Source organism: Dasypus novemcinctus, chromosome X (genome assembly GCF_030445035.2).
Source record: "Dasypus novemcinctus isolate mDasNov1 chromosome X, mDasNov1.1.hap2, whole genome shotgun sequence".
Classification (NCBI taxonomy): Eukaryota; Metazoa; Chordata; class Mammalia; order Cingulata; family Dasypodidae; genus Dasypus; species Dasypus novemcinctus.
Window position 1 is genome coordinate 3,764,864 of NC_080704.1, and position 18,882 is coordinate 3,783,745.

The following is an 18,882-nucleotide window of genomic DNA, read 5'->3' on the forward strand; positions in this document are numbered from 1 at the left end:
AACAATCGCAATTGTAGAAAAATGGAGAAAAAACTTGAACAGGAATTTCAAAGTAGAGGCAATCTAAATTACAAAGAAACAAATGAAACATGTTCAATTTGAGTAGTATCAGGGAAAGAAAATGAAAAAGCATAATTGGAATCAAAGTTGAGCAAAGGCAGGGAACCATGAATGGCTCAGCTCTGCTCTCGGAAGTGGAAATCATTACAGCTTCTTTGAAAAACCGTATGTGGCATTACTTAGAAAAGATGAGGATTTGCATATGACTCAGCCAATTTGCTCTTAAGAAACCTTTATGAGTGAGTATCAGGAAACATATATGAAAATATTGATGGCATAATTGTTCATAGTTGCAAAAGATGGGAAACAACCCAAATGTTCATCAAGAGAAAAAAAATGTATAAAAGTGCACTGAAGGATATTCAAGCAATGGAGTATTACACAGCAAAGAAAAATGAAGGACCTTCAGTTAAATGCTTCAGCAGCATAATTCTTAGGAACAGTTGAAAGAAATAAGCACATTGCAAAACAAACATGCAGTATAATTTCACTTATGCAAAAATAAAAGCATGCAAACTGTACAATATAATGTTTAAGGATAAGATACATTTGACAAAACTATACATAGGAGCAAATTAACAGTCAACATAAAAGTCAGTTTAGTATCAACTGAGGACTTCAAAGTGATATACAAGAAGCTTCTAAGTTACAGGATACATTTTTGCCTTATGTTGGAATTCATTTGATTATTCTTAAAGACTACAAATCATTATATATACTTCGTCTTGCATAGACGGGAACATGTTCAAAGTTATTTATAGGATATTTTATCTAACCTATGACTTGAGAATTTATCAGTGATTTTAATATTATGTAAACACAGCAGAAGTCAATCAGAATTTCAGAACTGAACAAATCAGGAATAGAGAAATGTCCATGGAGAAACTTCACAATTGTAATTAGAGGTAGGAAAGGTTGAGACTGAGCTTATATTCTTTTTCTGTTTTATTAATATGTTCGTATACAACTGGACAGCTGCCAAATGTGCTGACATTGATGTTTCTAGGCAAAACATCAACTAGACTTTGTGTCATGCAAAGCTATTTTTAAATATTTTTTCTCTTTTAAAATGAAAGCAACATGTTCATTTTATGAGAGTGCTTTTCATTATTACATATTAATAAAGTGACCTCAAATCCCCTTAGTAACCAAAAATAAGGCATACTCCCTCATGGTGAAAGATAAAGAGCCTTGAATATTAAAAAAAGAAAATGTACTTCCCACAGGAGCTGATTTTAGAACTATTTTAAAGCGTAAAGTAAAGGGTTTCTTTAATTCTCATATTTCTTATAAAATAGCAGGGTTTAAGAATACTTTTAGATCAGAAAAGTACTAAAAAGCGAGTTCATTTCTAATCCCATCCCCAACCTGCTTCCCTTCTCGATATTTAAGAACCAAACACATTTCCTTTCAATCCTCTCGGGTCTGAATTTAGAACTTATCTTTGATTTCCTCCTCCAGCTCTGGCTTGTTAAGTCACCACATCCTGTTTTCTTTGTTTTTACTAAATCCTTCCAATTTCAACCCTTCTCTCTTTATCTGTAGTGTCAATCTCCTCGCCAAGCCAGCTTGACACCCCAGTGTGTGTGCTTGCAGCAAACTTCCTCTTGATTTCTCTCTCAACTGTAACTCATCCTCCACCACAGCTGCCAGAATTATATTTTGTAGCTCTTGCTGGCATCATCGTATAATTACTGAACATTTCAATAGCATGTCATTGTGTAGGGAAGGCTGAGGAGTATTGCTCAGTCCTGGAAACTTCTAGATGGTGACTCCTGTTTCCACACACCTAGAAATGTCATTAGCTGACAGCTTCCAGTTTCATTATTCTTCTTGATACTTTTTCTTGGCTGAAGGTCATTCCCTTGCCCAAGGTCATCCTTTCTCCCACGTGCAGTGTGCATCCAGTGAAAACAAATGCTCGCTCCAGACATTCCTCCATGTGTTTCTGCAAAAGTTCTGAGGAAGAAGATGAGTAATTGCCTATTGAAAGACGGAGGGTGAAAATTTGGATACACTCTCTGGAAATATTGAGGCCTCTATCAAGAAAAAAAATGGCAAGGTTTTTTTTTTTTTTGAAATGCATTACGTTAGATAAAATGAGGATGCAGCCAAAGGAGATATCGTATTTACTTGCTTCTTTTTCACTTGATATATTTGCATTGCCTACGTTTTGAAAATAAAAAGCAGGGAAACACCGTGTCTGCACACGGTCTCTAAGCACCTTAATGGAATTTCTATGCAGTGTTAAAACTGCAACAATTTGCAATCTACCTGGGTAAGATGGAAGCTACCTTTGCCTCATTTCTCTACTTGTGCTGCAGGTGATTTTGCCCAACTGCTATTTTCTCAGCCTCCCTGTGTGGAATCCTTTGGTTTGGAAACTCCAATCCTTCTGTTTTCTGAGATACGTTCTTGGATTTTGCCTCAGATCACTATCTTTCTCTCTTCTCTTTTCCTGAAACTCCTGTTGCACAGGTGTTGGGCTTTCTAGATTAATCCTTTTACCCTAAATCTTTTTCTCTCTCCTCTTTTCTGCCTCTTGGTCCTCTTAATTTTCTTCTTTCTAGATGATCTGCTCACGTTTATTTTCCAGCTATTTTATTAATGTTTTAATCTTTGCTATCCTTTTAAAATTCCAACAGTTCTTATTCTCTGAGTGTATATATATATATATATATATTTTTTTTTTTCTTTTTAAATACCATCCAATGAACATTTCATGGCTAAAAGCTTTATTTAGTTTTCTGAAATTTTCATGTTTTATTTGAAGTTACTTCTGCTACTGCTTTCTTTGGTAAGAGTTATTTTAGTTATTTATTTCTCCTCACCCCTTGCTGTTTTTTACTTGCTATGTCTATTTGTCTTGCTTGTTTCTTTTAAGAGGTACCAGGAGCCAGACATGGGACCTCTGGTGTGGGAGGGAGGTCCCTAATCAATTGAGTCACCTCCACACTCTGCTTTGTTGTGTCTCTCATTATGCTTTCTCTTCTTTTGTCTCTTGTTGCATCAGCTCGCTCTACTTGCCTGTTGCATCAGCTCGCTGTCTTCTTTAGGAGGCACTGACAACCTTTGCTCCCTGCTTTGTTGTGTCTCTCATTATGTTTTTTCTTCTTGTGTCTCTTGTGTCAGCCTGCCTGTCATGCCAGCTTGTTGTCTTAGGAGGCGCTGGGATCTGAACCAGCGACCTCCCATGTGGTAGGCGGGAGCCCAGTTGCCTGAGCCACATCCGCTTCCCTGCTCCTGCTTTGCTTCTCTCCTTCTCCGTAGATTTGTTTTGTTTCTGTTTTTCACGTTGGAGCTTTTTCTCAAAGGTGCTGCGGTCCTCGGCGGTCCCTTCTTACTTCAGAGCCCGCAAACCTGCTCTCACGGTGCTGGTTTCTATTATCCGGGAAAACTAGGAGCCCCTGGCCACTTCACTGCGGGACCTTCCTATCTGAGTACCTCTGGAACTCCTCTCTTGGGCCACTCAGTTTAAGGAGCTCATGATGGGGGTGATTTCTGGACATGCCGCAGGAGTAAGGAGCTGGGGATTTCAGCACGCAGTGTGGGGGCTTTCACTTAATCCTGTCGTTTTTAGTACAGTGCCTCCTCTTTGCCGTCAGCTCTTCCTGGTTTCCATACAGCTAGGTCCTTGCGATTCCAAAGAGTACCTTCCCAGGTGTTTGTCAGAGTTGGGGACGAGTGTTCACCTGGCTTATAGGAGTGGAGAGAAGAAATTGTCTTACAGAATCTTTGAAACCAGCTTCCCGTTTCCAGCCCTGCCCGCGCTCACCTTCAGAGGTACCTGTGAGCCTGAGGTTTCCAGGGCTGCGTGGGTCTGTTCATTTTTCTTTTTTACATATTGTGTTACACTTTTTTTTTTTAACTTAAAAATCGTGAATTTAAAAAATGCGTTTAATATTCCGTCATCACCTGATATGAAATAATTAGAATAAGGAAATTCGTGGAGTGAGAATCTAGAATCTAGTTTATGATGGGATGGCGTGGAGATGGAGAGCAGGAAGTTAAGGCTTAAAAGGTACAGGGGTCCTGTTTGGGGTGATGGGGATGTTTCGGTAATGGACGGTGGGGATGGTTGGACAACATTGTGAAAATAATTAACAGCATGGAAATATATACCTGAATACGGTTGAAAGGGGAAATATATATGGTAATAGAATAATTTTTTTAAAAATCCATGGAACTACCCTGCACAGCGAACTCTAAGTTAAACCATGGATTGTAGAAAATAGAACAGTTATAAAATGTGCTTTCTTTTTTTTTCATATTTTATTATCTTTTTAAAACATACATAGATCACACAAAATGTTACATTAAAAAATATAAGAGGTTCCCACATACCCCACACCCCCCACTCCTCCCACATCAACGACCTTTTTACCCCACACCCTACCCTGCCCACTCGTCCCATATCAACAACCTCTTTCATCATTGTGGCACATTCATTGCATTTGGTGAATACATTTTGGTGCACTGCTGTACCACATGGATGATAGTTTACATTGTAGTTCACACTCTCCCCTGGTCCAGTCAGTGGGTTATGGAAGGATATAGAATGTCCAGCAACTGTCCCTGCAATATCATTCAGGAAAATTCCAAGTCCCCAAAATACCCCCACATCACATCTCCTCTTCCCTCTTCCTACCCTCAGCAGCTCCTGTGGCTACTTTCTCCACATCAATGATACAGTTTCTTCCATTACTAGTCACAATAATTCTATAGTAGAATACTAGTAAGTCCACTCTAATCCATATTTTATTCCTCCATCCTGTAGACCCTGGGATGGCGATGTCCACTCCACTTCTAAATCGAGAGGGGACTCAGATCCCACGTGGCTGATGGATGGGATAAAATGTGCTTTCATCAACTGTCACAAATGTTCCATACCAACGTGAGGTGTTACTAATAGGAAAGTATATAGGAATCCTGTATTTTAGGCATGCTTGTTCTGTAAACCCACAACTTCTCTAATAAAATTTTAAAAATTATATGTAAAAGTGAAAGAAGAACTCTGGCTGAAGAAGAACCTGTAACCAACCCCCGAATGAGTGGAGATTGAAGGCAAAGCGTGACCTTGTAGATCAGCTCAAGAGTCTTCTTAGAATGTCCACGAAGAGAGAAATAAAAGGAAGGAGACCACATGTGAATGCTGACATGCCCAGGATGCATCCAGATGGGTTGACATTTGCAGGACAGGGGATCCCCGGGAGAAGAGCTCGGCTGTATTTGAAGAAATACCAGCCTGGGATCGTCCCAAGATGATGCAATGCGTGAGCTGCGGTGACAGAGATGAGCCAAAGACTCAAAGCTCCACAGCGTCTGGGTGGGGCACCTCAGGGAGAGCACAGGCTCAACTCAGAGAAGGGATGTTTTAGGGGTCAAGGGCGAGAGGAGTCCCCATGTCCAAAATGGCCCAGGAGATTGTTGGAAGAAGGAACAAGAGCGCAAAGTCAAAAAGGAGAAATGCTGTGTTCCACAAAGAGGGTCTTTTCCCAAGTAGCATAATATGAACATTTTAGAGGGGACAGGAAGAGAAATCAAAACACGAATGATATTTTATTTTGTTTTATTTTCTTCTTCCTCCCCGCCTCTCCTCTTCCATAGAGTTTCCAGAAAGAGATTTTAGCCCAGTGAGATCTGTCGGTTTTCTACCCTATGGAAGTGTAAGATGATCAATTTGGGTTGCTTTTTGGCTGATAAGTTTGTAGTCATTTGTTACAGAGGGCCAGAGGACACTCATACAGATTTCATTCGGGGTAGACTTTCTAGAGACTGAATGAAAGACCCTTAGTTAAAGGATATTTTCCTTTTTCTCTCCGTCCTTCCTTCTCTCCTTTTCTTCTTCCCTGTTTCCTTTGTTCCCTGCCTCCCTTTCCTTCCAAAATAAAAATGTGAATATATATTATAGTACTCTCCATAATACTAATCATGAGACTTAATGGGAGGAAACGTATCATTATAGTAAAGATAAATAATAGTCTGCTTATCTTGTTGCCAAACATAACAAAGTAGCCACATCATGCTAATGCATGGCAAGCTTGATTTTGGTGCTGATTCACGATTACCATGCCTTTTGCACTCCATGATTTTCAAACGTTTCATGTCATTTTTCTCAAAGACAAATACGCTAAGATCACAAAGGAGAGCTTATTTCAGGCTCTGTGGAGTGAGCTAAATGCACAAGGGCATTTGCTTGGGTGTTTTCAGGAGATACTGAGAAAACAGAGTGGGAGATATGCAGGTGTAATTTTGATCCACCTCAAGGGGAAAAAGGAAATACTTCCAGGTAATAGGCACAAGGATAGAAGAGCCTTGAAAATGTGGTTCTGATTCTCTGGACTGGACATAGGGATATTCTGAATGTGGCCAACAAGCGAGTGAGATGTCCAGGATCCAGCAATCTCCTTTTCTTCGCATGGGTAATGGATTGAAATCCAATGGCATGGTCCTAAGTTATTTTCCAGCTCAAGGAATCCTTGTCCTGTGATTGCATCGGTCCCCACGTAGTTGCCATCTGGGAAGGGCAGGATGCCATACAGCCAGGCACTGGCTGGTGCTCCCCAAGGGGTGGTGTATGGAGCTTATTTGGGGCACAGCCCAGGCACCAGCCAACTGAGCAGATGGACATGCTAAAAAGGCTGCTGGTCTTTCCTGGGCACAGCAGGACTCTTCAAATTATCTGCATGTGAGTGCCAGCCCTCCCTTGGGGACCCTCACTCCCTTTCCCTCTGAGCCTTTTTCCTAAAGACACGACCTGTGCCAGCTTTGGAGACAAATGCCACCTCCTTCAGCTAGCAAATTTCATAATATTTACATCATAGATATACTTTGTTGGTTCTGTGTCCCTGATTTGCGGGCTTGTATAGCCATGAGACAAATCGTATCTGAACTTCTCAGCGTGTAGGTTAAATTCTCTGAAGCGGGATGAGAGTCAGATATGAAATGTTGGACATGCCCGTGCAATGTCAGCTTTGCGTTGTGCAAGGCCAGTCCTTGAAGATACCGATGAATGCACTTTATGTTCTTGGCCTCTCCACTCTAATATTCTGCGTTGTGGTCTGCTTCCTGTCCAAGGCACAATAAAAAGAGGTTAAACCAAATGTGGTCAGTTTTGCAACAGTTCTAGCAAATGCTCAGGATCAGAGTGATGGGAAGGAGGGACTTGAGGAAGGCTTTTAGATTTTCCATAAATTATAATTCTGTATGTACTCATTTTTTATCCACACACACAACCATAAATTTCTACCCATCAATCTATCCACCTACCTATTGGCCCATTCATCCATCCACCATCCACCATCTGTCCACCCATCCACCATCTACCCACCATCCACCATCCATCCATCCATCCACCATCCACCATCTGTCCACCCATCCACCATCTACCCACCATCCACCATCCATCCATCCATCTAGCCATCCATCCATCCGTCCATCCACCCATCCACTATCCACCGTCCACCATTCATCCACCTACCCATCTATCTATCCATCCACCCACTCATCCATCCATCCATCATCTAGCCATCCATTCACCCTCCACCATCTATCCACCCATCCAAAATGCATCCATTTACCATCCATCCATCCATTTGTGTAAGTTTCTTGTGGTTGCTGTAACAAATTACCACAAACATGGTGGCTTAAACATATTTATTATCTTACTGTTCTGGAGGTCAGAAATCTGAGATGAGTCTTATGGCATCAGCAGGGCTGTCTCCTTCTGGAGGATCCAGAAGGTATTAATTTCCTGGTCTCTTCCAGCTCCTAAAGTTTTGCCTCCATACCTTAAGAGGAATGACTCCATCACTTTTATCCCTGCTTCTGATGTGACATCTCCTTCTTATCTATGACTTCCTAACGTCTTTCTATAGGGACCTTAGTCATTACATCAGGCCCACCTCAATAATCCAAGATGATCTCTGTATCTCAATATCCTTAACTTAATCACATTTGCAAAGCCCTTTTTTTGCCATGTAAAGTAACATATTCATAAGTTCAGAGGATTAGGATATGACCATTTTTGGGGAGAATTATTCATCCTATCCATAAACCATCTTCCCCATACCCATCCATCCAACCATCCATCCATCCATCCATCCATCCATCCATCCATCCATATCCATCTATATGTATCTCTCTCTTGTCTATCAATCATCTATTTATCATCTATCTATCATCTATCTTACCTATCATCCCATCCATCCATCGACCCATCCATTCAGATGTCTATCTATCATCCATCCCCCCCCTCATCTATCTATCCATCCATCACCTATCATCTATCTCTATATCTTTCTATTATCTATCTATCTATCATCATTATTATCTATCATCTATCTCTATTTAGTCTATCATCATCATCTATCATCTACCATCTATCTATCATCTAGTCTATCATCTATCATCTACCATCTATCTATCATCTTGTCTATCATCACATCATCCATTCAACCATTCAGATCTGCCTCTATCTTTTATCTATCTCTCTATCTATCTGTCTATATCTATCATCTGTCATCTATCTCTATATCTTTCTATTATCTATCTATCATTTATCATCATCTATCATCCATCTTATCTATCATCCCATTCATCCATCCATCTATCCATCCATCCATCCATCTGCCCATCCATTCAGATCCGTATCTATCATCCATTACCCCCTTTCATCTTTCTATGTATCTATCTATCTATCTATCTATCTATCTATCTATCTATCTATCTATCTATCTATCTATCTATCTATGTGCTTATCTATAGCTTTATATATTTGGAGGAACCAAAATTGAGTTTATTGCTCTTTTTCTTCTGCATGCTAGGGGATGTAAGGTTTCTCCTATCTGGCTATTGAGTGGAATTGAGAGTGCATCCACTTCCGGGTCATATGGGTTTGTGGGGAGATGGGCAGCTGTGGTCAGCACAGTGGCATTTCAGATTCCAGTCCTGGTGGCCTTCTCACCCAGGCCTAGGCACCCATGCCCTGACACCCTCTGTGTTCTGATCCCGTGTAATAACAGGAACCCAATTCAGTTGCTCGTGAGGTCAACATAAATCAATCTTTTGCTCTTGCTTTGTCCTGCTTTACCTTCATGCATTTGTGATGGCTCTCCACACAGGTTTGCACACCCCCAGGACTCTTGCCGTTTTATGCCCCTTTCCTGGGTCCTCCTCATTTTAAGCCCCGATCCCTACTGGAGGATGTCCTCACTGGTGACCACCTGATTTTTCAGACCTCTAAGGTGCTGCCCATTGCATTTGACTGAGCCTCATTGCTGTGTTCTGGCCACTGGCAGGCCTCTGACCATTATTACCTTTGCTGAACCTTCTCAAAGCCCCTGTATGGACCCCACAGCCAGCAGCATCCTCTCTGGAGTCTGTTCATGGACAGTGGTAGAGACTCTCCCCCAGGTGGGATTTTGCCTATAGCTATGGCTTGGGGTTTCCTACTTGGCTTTCCCCCACTTCTATGGAGTTGTCCAATGTCCAGGCCCTAGCCTGGTTCAGCTGGACTGAAGAGAGTCTGATACCTGTGCAGGCAATCAAGGATTTTCTTCTTAAGAGCCACGCAAAGGCTTTCTCCTTTCACGTGTGGTTTCCTATATCTGAATGTCCTTTGGCCCCTCCTTGCCCCTTCTCCCCTGGTTCTGAAAATCTACCAGTTCTTCCCAGCTTCTGTCCCTTCTCCCCTGATTCTGAAAATCTACCAGCTCTTCCCAGCTTCTGTCCCCAAACACGTCAAGCCCATTGTGGTGCCCAGGAGAACAAGCTTTCTATTTATTGAAATCTCTTTTCTTTTTTTTTTTTAAGATTTATTTATTTATTTATTTTTCCCACCACACCCCCCCACCACTTGTCTGCCTTCTGTGTCCATTTGCTATGTGTTCTTGTCATCTCTTTACGTGGCACCGGGAACTGATCCTGGGATATTCCGGAGTGGGAGAGAGGTGCTCAATCTCTTGTGCCACCTCAGCTCCCTGGTCTGCTGTATGTCCTCTATGTCTCTTTCGTTGCACTATCTTGCTCCACCAACTCTCTGCATAGGCCAGCTCACTGTGTGGGGCAGCACTCCACGCAGGCCAGCACGTCTGTGTGGGTCAACTCGCCATGCAGGCCAGCTCTCCACACGGGCCAGCTCACTGCTGACCAGCTCACCTTCACCAGGAGGCCCTGGAAATCGAACCCTAGACCTCCCATGTCGTAGATGGGAGCCCAATCACTTGAGGCACATGCATGTCCCTGAAATTCAGTGGTAGCTGTGGTCATAAAAAAACAGCTACCTCTTCTCTAATGTGTATGTATGTTTTCATGAGTGTCAAATTTAGGAAGACAGGCCTTGAAATCCAACTAACCTATGGTTAGATCCTGGCTCTGCTTGCATAGCAAATTGCTGTGATTTTTGGAAAATTGATTCAAGAGAGTTAATGTAAAGAGCTTATCACAATGGTTGGCACTTAGTAAGTAATTGATAATAAGCCCACGAAATAACGATAATAATAATAGTATTTTCTTATGTTTGGTAGAGAGTAAACAAAATTAATAAAATAATATTCAACATAGCATGTCATGTATTTTTAATATTTCCGTATGCTCTTTGACATTAACCAATCCTGGTTGGCTTTGTGTTGCAGAAATTGGAACCATTTTTTTGCAGGTGTGGAAAGAAGATATGAAAAAAATTATTTCCTGATTTGCAGATGAGTAGTAAAAGTTATGAAATTTTAAATGATATAAAATGCAACCAGCCTAAAACTGATTGAATATCCTGTTACTTTTTTTTTTTTTTTTAAAGATTTATTTATTTATTTAATTTCCCCCCCTCCCCTGGTTGTCTGTTCTTGGTGTCTATTTGCTGCGTCTTGTTTCTTTGTCCGCTTCTGTTGTCGTCAGCGGCACGGGAAGTGTGGGTGGCGCCATTTCTGGGCAGGCTGCTCGTGGCACGGCACTCCTTGCGCGCATCAGCACTGCGCATGGCCAGCTCCACACGGGTCAAGGAGGCCCGGGGTTTGAACCGCGGACCTCCCATATGGTAGACGGACGCCCTAACCACTGGGCCAAAGTCCGTTTCCCAATATCCTGTTACTGACATTCAGCTTCCCACTTGCTTGTTTTTAAGAAGTTGTAACATCGAACAAAGGGAGTTTACTTTGAGTTTTGCAAATACTCATTCTCCTATTCATTATTAAACTCTAGTCTGTTTTCCCAAATTCTCCATTCTTACTTCTTGCTATTTCAGTAAAATCTACTCAAATCTGTAAAATCTACCATGGTAAACTCTTTTCTTTATTAGAGAAGTTGTGAAACAATCATGCATAAAATACAGGATTCCCACATATCACCCAATCGTTAACACCTTGCGTTGCTGTGGAACATTTGTTACAATGATGAAAACAAATTTTAGTCCATGGCTTAATTTAGGGTTCACTGTGTAGAGTAGTTTTATGGATTTTTTTTTTTAATTGTGTTCTGTTACCAAATACTATGTTTAACTTTTTAAGGAACTGCCAGACTGTTTTCCTCAGCAGCTCCACCATTTTACATTCCCACCGGCAATGCACAAGATTCCAATTTCTCCATTACCTTGCCAGCATGTATTTTCCATTTTGTTTTTATTATAGCCACCCCAATGGGTGGAAAGTGGTATCTCACTGTGGTTTTGATTTTCAATTTTCCTGATGGCTAATCATGTTGAACGTTTTTTCATGTGCTTATTGGCCATTTGAATATCTTCTTTAGAACAATCTCTGTTTAAATCCTTTGCCCCTCTAACAATTGGATTGTTTTTAAATTGTTGGGTTGTAAGAACTCTTCATGCTAGAAGATTATCAGATGTATGTTTTGCAAGTATTTTCTCCCATTGTATGGACTGTCTTTCTGTGCTCTCGATGGTGTCTTTTGAAGCAAAAAGTTTTTAATTTGGATGAAGTTGGACTTAACTTTTAACTGGGAAATTTTTTTAACTATGATGAACATTGCGAGAGATTGAAGAAAATTTTGCAGCAAATGATTTTGCTTGACTGAGCTTGCTTGCACCTGCCTCAAATTGAAACTCATTATGGCTTAGAAATAAATCTCAAAAGAAATTACAAGTAAGCAGTGTTTTATAATTTTTGCCTGTGTTTCAAATAAACTAGTAATTTCCTAGATAGATTTTCCTAAATAACTGAATGATTACAATTTCAGCAAGTTTCATCTTTGGTACTATTCCAGAGGGAATGAATGCGGTTTAGCACTTTCGGATGGTTATAAAAGTGACTATAAATCTCCAGTAAAATTCAGTTGCTTAAAAACTCTATATTTTTAGAAGGTAGATGCTTCTAGCCAACTGAATAATAACTGAGTACTTTGGATTTTGAGTAGAGAGGAATTTGTGTTGTTGACAGAATAATTTCTGCCAAATGCTTCAATATGTACTGAGTAATATGTCTCCTTTAGGTTTGGATATTTTGCCTGAAAAATGTACATTTACATTGTAACTAAAACCTAGATTTGGCTTATGTAGAAATAAAGAAGACTGGTTAAGGCATATTCAGTCATTTTAGATGAATATCTCTATTGTTTGTTTTTAAGACTTTGCCATTCTTAGGTCAAGATTGAAATAAATCCTTTCTAAAAATATAGGAAAGGTCATTTAACACACTAATGAAATTTAAGGTCTTTTTTTTTGTTTTTGTTTTGTTTTTTAAGCACATTTTCTTTCAAAGTTCATAGAGGTTTGATGTAAAATAAAAAGCGAATACTATTCAGAAACACCAGCATTCACAGAATCCTAATTGATGTGCTTCCCAAGAAATATTCCCGTTTAGGATGTCAGCTCATTTGGACGTTGGCCTGAAAATTCTGAGCATCCGATAAGTTAATTTCAATGTAACAGTCATAAGCACATAAACCATGATTTGTAGGCAAAATGCAGACAATTTCCAGCAGATGTGATAGGCTCAAGTGTGTACAAAGTCCAGGGTAATTATTCCCTGTCCAAGACAGTCAACAGTCTGGCTCTTCTGAGGCACTGGTGTCCCGCAGCTTAAATACTCAGAGTCCCCCGATGAAGTATTTGCCCATATGCCTCTTCTTTCAACCTCGTTAAGAATTCAATGACCCTCTGGATTTTTAAATGACCTAATCTACTTGTCCCATGAATTGGAGTGGTGGTGGGACGCAAATGTAGCTTCAATTTGAAGAGCCATAGTTTTTATTGTGTGTTTTTTTAAGGCTTTAAGATCTATCCACGACTGCCCGTGAAGTCGAAGGGCATTACTGGAGCGTCGAATTGAAGGTTTGGTTCCATCATGGTAAACTGGCTGCATACCACTTTCCAGCGAAACAAATACATGCTGCTTCATTTGAAGGCGGAGACGGTGAAATATAGAGTGTGGCTCACAGTCCGTCTCCCTTCATTTCCCTGTGCTTTTGGGGATGTGACACTGACTTCTCACTATGACAGACTTGGGGCTCTTTGCCCATTGTTGATATTTTTGCCAACGTGGCAGATGGAAAACCCAGCAGTTCTAGGAGCCCTGCTGCTTGGGAATCTGTTGGTAGAGCTGCTGCTTACCCACGGCCATATTGAACTTACCAATGATTCATGAACCCAGTCAGGATACATATCTGGAACAAAGTGTTGATGGCTTTTCTATTTAATATTGGCCTGTCTTGATTATAATTTTAGGTAACACAGGGATTTAGAGTGCAATTTTTTCCTTTTCTTTAAAGTTGAAGTTAAACTCATGTAGCACAAAATATGCCTCGTAATGATTTTCCAGTGTTTAATTCAACAGCTTTTAGGGTTTTCATAATATTGTGCAACCATTGCCTCTGTCTAGCTCCAAGACGTTTTCATTGCCCCAAAAGGAAACCATACTCATTAGCCGGTTCCTCTCTCCCCATCCCCAGCAACCATCAATCTGTTTTCTGTCTTTATTAATTTACCTAGAGAACGCAGTTTACTTCTGTGTGAGTTAGACGGTTCCCACTTTACCCAGTACTCAGTGTATAAATGAGCAAAACTAATGTAACTCACCTGGTAGGTATTCCTATCAGTAAGTAGCGCTTAGGGACAGAGGTTCAGAAATAACTGAATCTGTAAGTACGCTAGTTCAAATCACCATAGGGTATTTGTCAAAGGTGCAGTAATGGGAGTTTGGATGAAGGACAAGTATGTTTGATTGAGATACTTCATTGGATTGTTGTCCAAAATGGGAGCTTAGTAGAGAGGTGTGTGCCCTCCCCCCCAACAGAGAAAATTGCCACCATATTACCCATCACATAATCCTGGCCTCAGGCACAGCTGGAAAGAAAATGGCTGGACTTGGTCTTGAGTTTAAGTATCACTTGGCTGAACAGGGACCTGCATAGCCCTGTTAGAAAGGCTAAGATAGGCCAACCATAGGCTTCCTCTTGGAAATTTAAATAAAGATCGAAGGAAAGCTCCATTCAAAAGATGCATCAAAAGATGAAGAAATACCATCTTCTGTGATGGCAAGTCAAAGAAGGAATCAACAAACCAAGATTAGGAGGTTGCAGAAAGCACACAAGCAGAACCATCTGGTCAACCCAAATCCAAGGGTGCCATTTACATGGGTTGCCCAGCTCATCGTGTCCCCTGGATGTGTACGTAAGGAGAGGAAAACAGAGTACGAGGAGAGAGAAGCAAGATGATTTCTGAGAGAAAAATGGAGAAAGCACTGTTTCCTAGAGCCTTGGACCCTGATATGACCCAGTCCTTATTTCCATTGTCACATGTTCTATTTGTGTCTCTCTTCTTATAAGGGGATCTGTCATACTGAATTTGGCTCTGACCCCCAGTATACATGGTGCCATCTTAATTTAATTACACCCGCGAAGACCCTATTTTTCAATAAGGTCATATTTACAGGTTTTGGAGGTTAGGACTTTGATGTATCTATTTGGGGCACACAATTCTATCCATAACAGGGAGGAATCACTATTAATTGGAAACTTCAGGTTTACTTTACTTTATGTTTTATTACAAAAGTAAGGCATGTGACCAGAGGGTCTGAGGGGAGGGAGAGGGAAGAATAGGTGTAACATGGGGCATTTTTGGGACATTGGAATTGTCCTGCATGACATTGCAATGATGGATACAGACCATTATGCATTTTGTCAAAACCTATGGAATTGTGTGGGACAAAGTATAAACTACAGACCATGCTTAGTAGTAATACTTCAGTATGTATTCATTAATTGTAACAAATGTACCACATCAATGAAAGATGATGTCAGTGGGGGAAGTGGGGGAGGGGGTGGGGATATATGGGAATCCCCATTTTTTTGTCTTTATTTTTTAAAATTTTACTTTATTATTTTTTAAAAAAATATTATATTCAAAAAATATAAGGTCCCCATTCACCCCCACCTCCCCCACCCTGCCACTCCCCCCACAGTAACACTCTCCCCCATCATCATGACACATCCATTGCATCTGGTGAGTAGTACATCTCTGGGCATCGCTGCACCCCATGGCCTATGGTCCACACCATAGCCCACACTCTCCCACGTTCCATCCAGTGGGCCATGGGAGGACATAGAATGTCCGGCAGTTGTCCCTGCAGCATGACTCCAAGTCCTGAAAATGCCTCCACAGCTCATCTCTTCCTCCCATTCCCCGTACCCAGCAGCCACCATGGACACTTCTTCCACACCAATGCCACATTTTCTCGATTATTAACCACAATGGTTCATGAATAGAATATCATTAAGTCCACTCTAATCCTCACTGTATTCCTTCTTCCTGTGGACCCTGGCTTGGTTGTGTCCATTCCACATCCATGTCAAGAGGGGGCTTAGATTCCACATGGATACTGGATGCAATCCTCCTGCTTTCAGTTGTAGGCACTCTAGGCTCCATGGTGTGGTGGTTGACATTCTTCAACTCCATGTTAGCTGAGTGGGGTAAGTCCAATAAATCAGAGTATAGGAGCTGAAGTCTATTGAGGCTCAGGGCCTGGCTATCATATTGTCAGTCCAGAGATTCAAATCCCCTAGATATATCTTAAACCCCAGCACCAAATACAATTCCAGTAAAGTAGCATGAAAGGCTTGTGAAAAGAGATCATATCTGAGTCCAGCTCCATCATGCAGAAACACAGCTCCAAAGAAGGGCCAACCGACATGGCAGTGAACTCCATCTGCCATGACCATAGAACCTGTGGGTCTCTTTAGCCCTCAAAAGAACCAATACCTGGGGTTGTATCTACTTTATCTGTCTCTGGAACTCTGCTCAGATGTGCATAAGGGCAATCCTTCTGACACCTCCAGACTCTTTTTTAGAGACTCATAGCCATATAAACTCATTTGTCCTTTCTATTTCCGCCTTACTTTAGGTCAAACAGCATTTTTAACTCCTGTTATTACATGTAGACAGGGATATTCTGCTGGTCCACGTTGAACTTTTAATTCAAGGTCATTTTCTAGTTACGTCATCAGCTGGTACTTGGTAGTGATCCCTCGGTGCCAGGGAGGCTCATCCCCGGATGTCATGTCCCATGCTGGGGGGAAGGCAGTGCATTTATATGCTGAGTTTGGCTTTGAGACTGGCCACATTTGAGTAACACGGAGGCTGTCAGGAGGGAACCTTTAGGCACAGTGCTGCTCTAGGCCTTGTTCTTATTTCAGGTGTATAGGCTTACAAGCATAGTCATTAGTATCAGGGGGTCACTGTTGGACCCTCATTCCTTCCTGGTCCCTGCCGTTGCACTTGGGGGACTGCTGCTGCTCCCCTAGGGACCATGACAGACCCCCCCCCCCCCCCCGGCCAGGAACCCAATACCCCCCCAGCTGTTGTTTTTAATTGTTTCTACTATGAGTATATCCAAACATTTCCATGCACCCTGGACACATGCCCTGTATAACTCCCTGTCAACCATATGTTGCCTGTCAATAACATCCCATACCAGTATTCCTCCGCTGCCATTGTTGAACCACTCCATCACATTCAGGAACACAACTCCAGCTCATTCAGGAACACAACTCTGAAGTAGGGCCAACTGACATGGTACTGAACTCCATCTGCCATGATCATAGAACTGATGGGTCTCTGTAGCCCTCAGAAGAACCAGTACCTGGGCTTGTATCTACTTTGGCTGTCTCTGGGACCCTGCTGAGGCATACATAAGAGCAACCCCTCTGATGACCTCCCGACTCTTCTTTGGAGACTCATAGCCATATAAACTCATTTGTCCTTTCCATTTCCCCCTTTTATTCAAAGTCTAAAAGCATTTTTGACACCTGATAGTACATGTAGGCTGAGTTATTCTGCTGGTCTGAGGTGACCCTTTTATTCAAGGTTGTTTTCTAGTTACATTGACTGCTGATACTTGGTAGTAATCCCTCAGCACCAGGGAGGCTAATGCCCAGGAGTCATGTCCCATGCTGGGGGGAAGGTAATGCACTTACATGCTGAGTTTGGCTTCAAGACTGGCCACATTTGAGCAACATGGAGGCTCTTAGGAGGTAATTCTTAGGCACCCTGCGGCTCTAGGCCTAGTTCTTATTTCAGGCACACAGGCTCACAAGCATAGTCATTAGTATCAAGGGCTCATTGTTGGATCATCCTTCTTTATTGGTCTTAGCCATTGCACTTGGGAGATTGTTGCTGTTCCATTGGGGAATGTGATAGGACCCACCCACCCCCTGGCTAGGAACTCAGCACTCCCTCAGTTGTCGTTTTTAACTGTAACCACTATGAAAATATCCAAACATTTTTATGTACCCTGTATACATGCCCTGGAGAACTCCCTTCCAATCATGTGGCCCTTGTCAATAACCTCCCACACCAGTATTCCTCCCCTGCCTTAGTTGCACCTCTCTGTGATCCCAAACTTCTTCAAAAATGAAACCTAATATATTGCCAGGTTCCATTAATAGTAAAATGGAATATAGTGATGGATTTAAAGGTTAGATATAGAATACATACTAATTTAGAAAAATTAAAGTAAAAATAAATTGGGGTATCAAAAAATTTAAAAATGAAAAAGCTTTGTTTTTGATGTTTTGCCTTTCGTTATCACTGCTATAAATGTTGCCCTCTTTGTACAGTGGCAAGGCAATTTCTTCCATTTCTTCCTCAGTGTCTACATCCTTTCTTTTTTATTTTTCTAATTATTGAGTTTGTCTTCACAAAAGTTTTAGATCACAGTAATTCATATATACAATATACAGTACTCCCACATATCCAGCATTGAACACTTTGTCCCTTCCCCAACAATGATCTTTTCACATGTTCATATTATATTTGCTGTAGATGATATACAGATATTGAGATGATAGTTTTCAAACATGGTTACACTTGGGTTTACATTATGGTTTACATTTTAGGCTATAGGCTTTTATACATTTTTGGTGTACTTTAACATGTCCTATATCCATCTTTGCATAATCTTGTGGAACACTTCCATTGCCCCACAGTTACACTGATTCCATCTATTCAATACCTCTTTCCCCCTCCCCTCAGGGCCCACAGTGACAATCAGTCTTCATTACCCGAAGGAAAAATAAAGAATGCTTCACGAATTTGGGTGTCATTCTTGTGCGGGGACCATGCTAATCTTCTCTGTATTGTTCCAATTTTAGTATATGTGCTGTTGAAGCAAGCACCCCAATTTATTTTTGATGTAGAATTCATGTAATCTAAAGCTTCTTTCAAAATAAAATAAAATAATAAAATAAAATAGAAAATAAAAGAGATATGTGCTTTTAAGACAAGAGTTTGTAAAAGAATCAATTCATCCTCTCTTTAAGTCTTTAGAACAATGACCTATTCACATTTAGGTACTTCTTTAGGTTTTTGCTTTAGTTATT

The 18,882-nt window shown here is 41.1% G+C and overlaps 1 non-coding gene across 1 annotated transcript; it reads right to left on the bottom strand.

Annotated features, from left to right (window-relative positions):
- Positions 1 to 18,571: 18,571 nt before the first annotated feature.
- LOC111759426 (U6 spliceosomal RNA) lies at positions 18,572 to 18,678 on the bottom strand. Its single transcript, XR_002793413.1, has one exon. It is a non-coding gene; the product is annotated as a U6 spliceosomal RNA (small nuclear RNA).
- Positions 18,679 to 18,882: the final 204 nt, after the last annotated feature.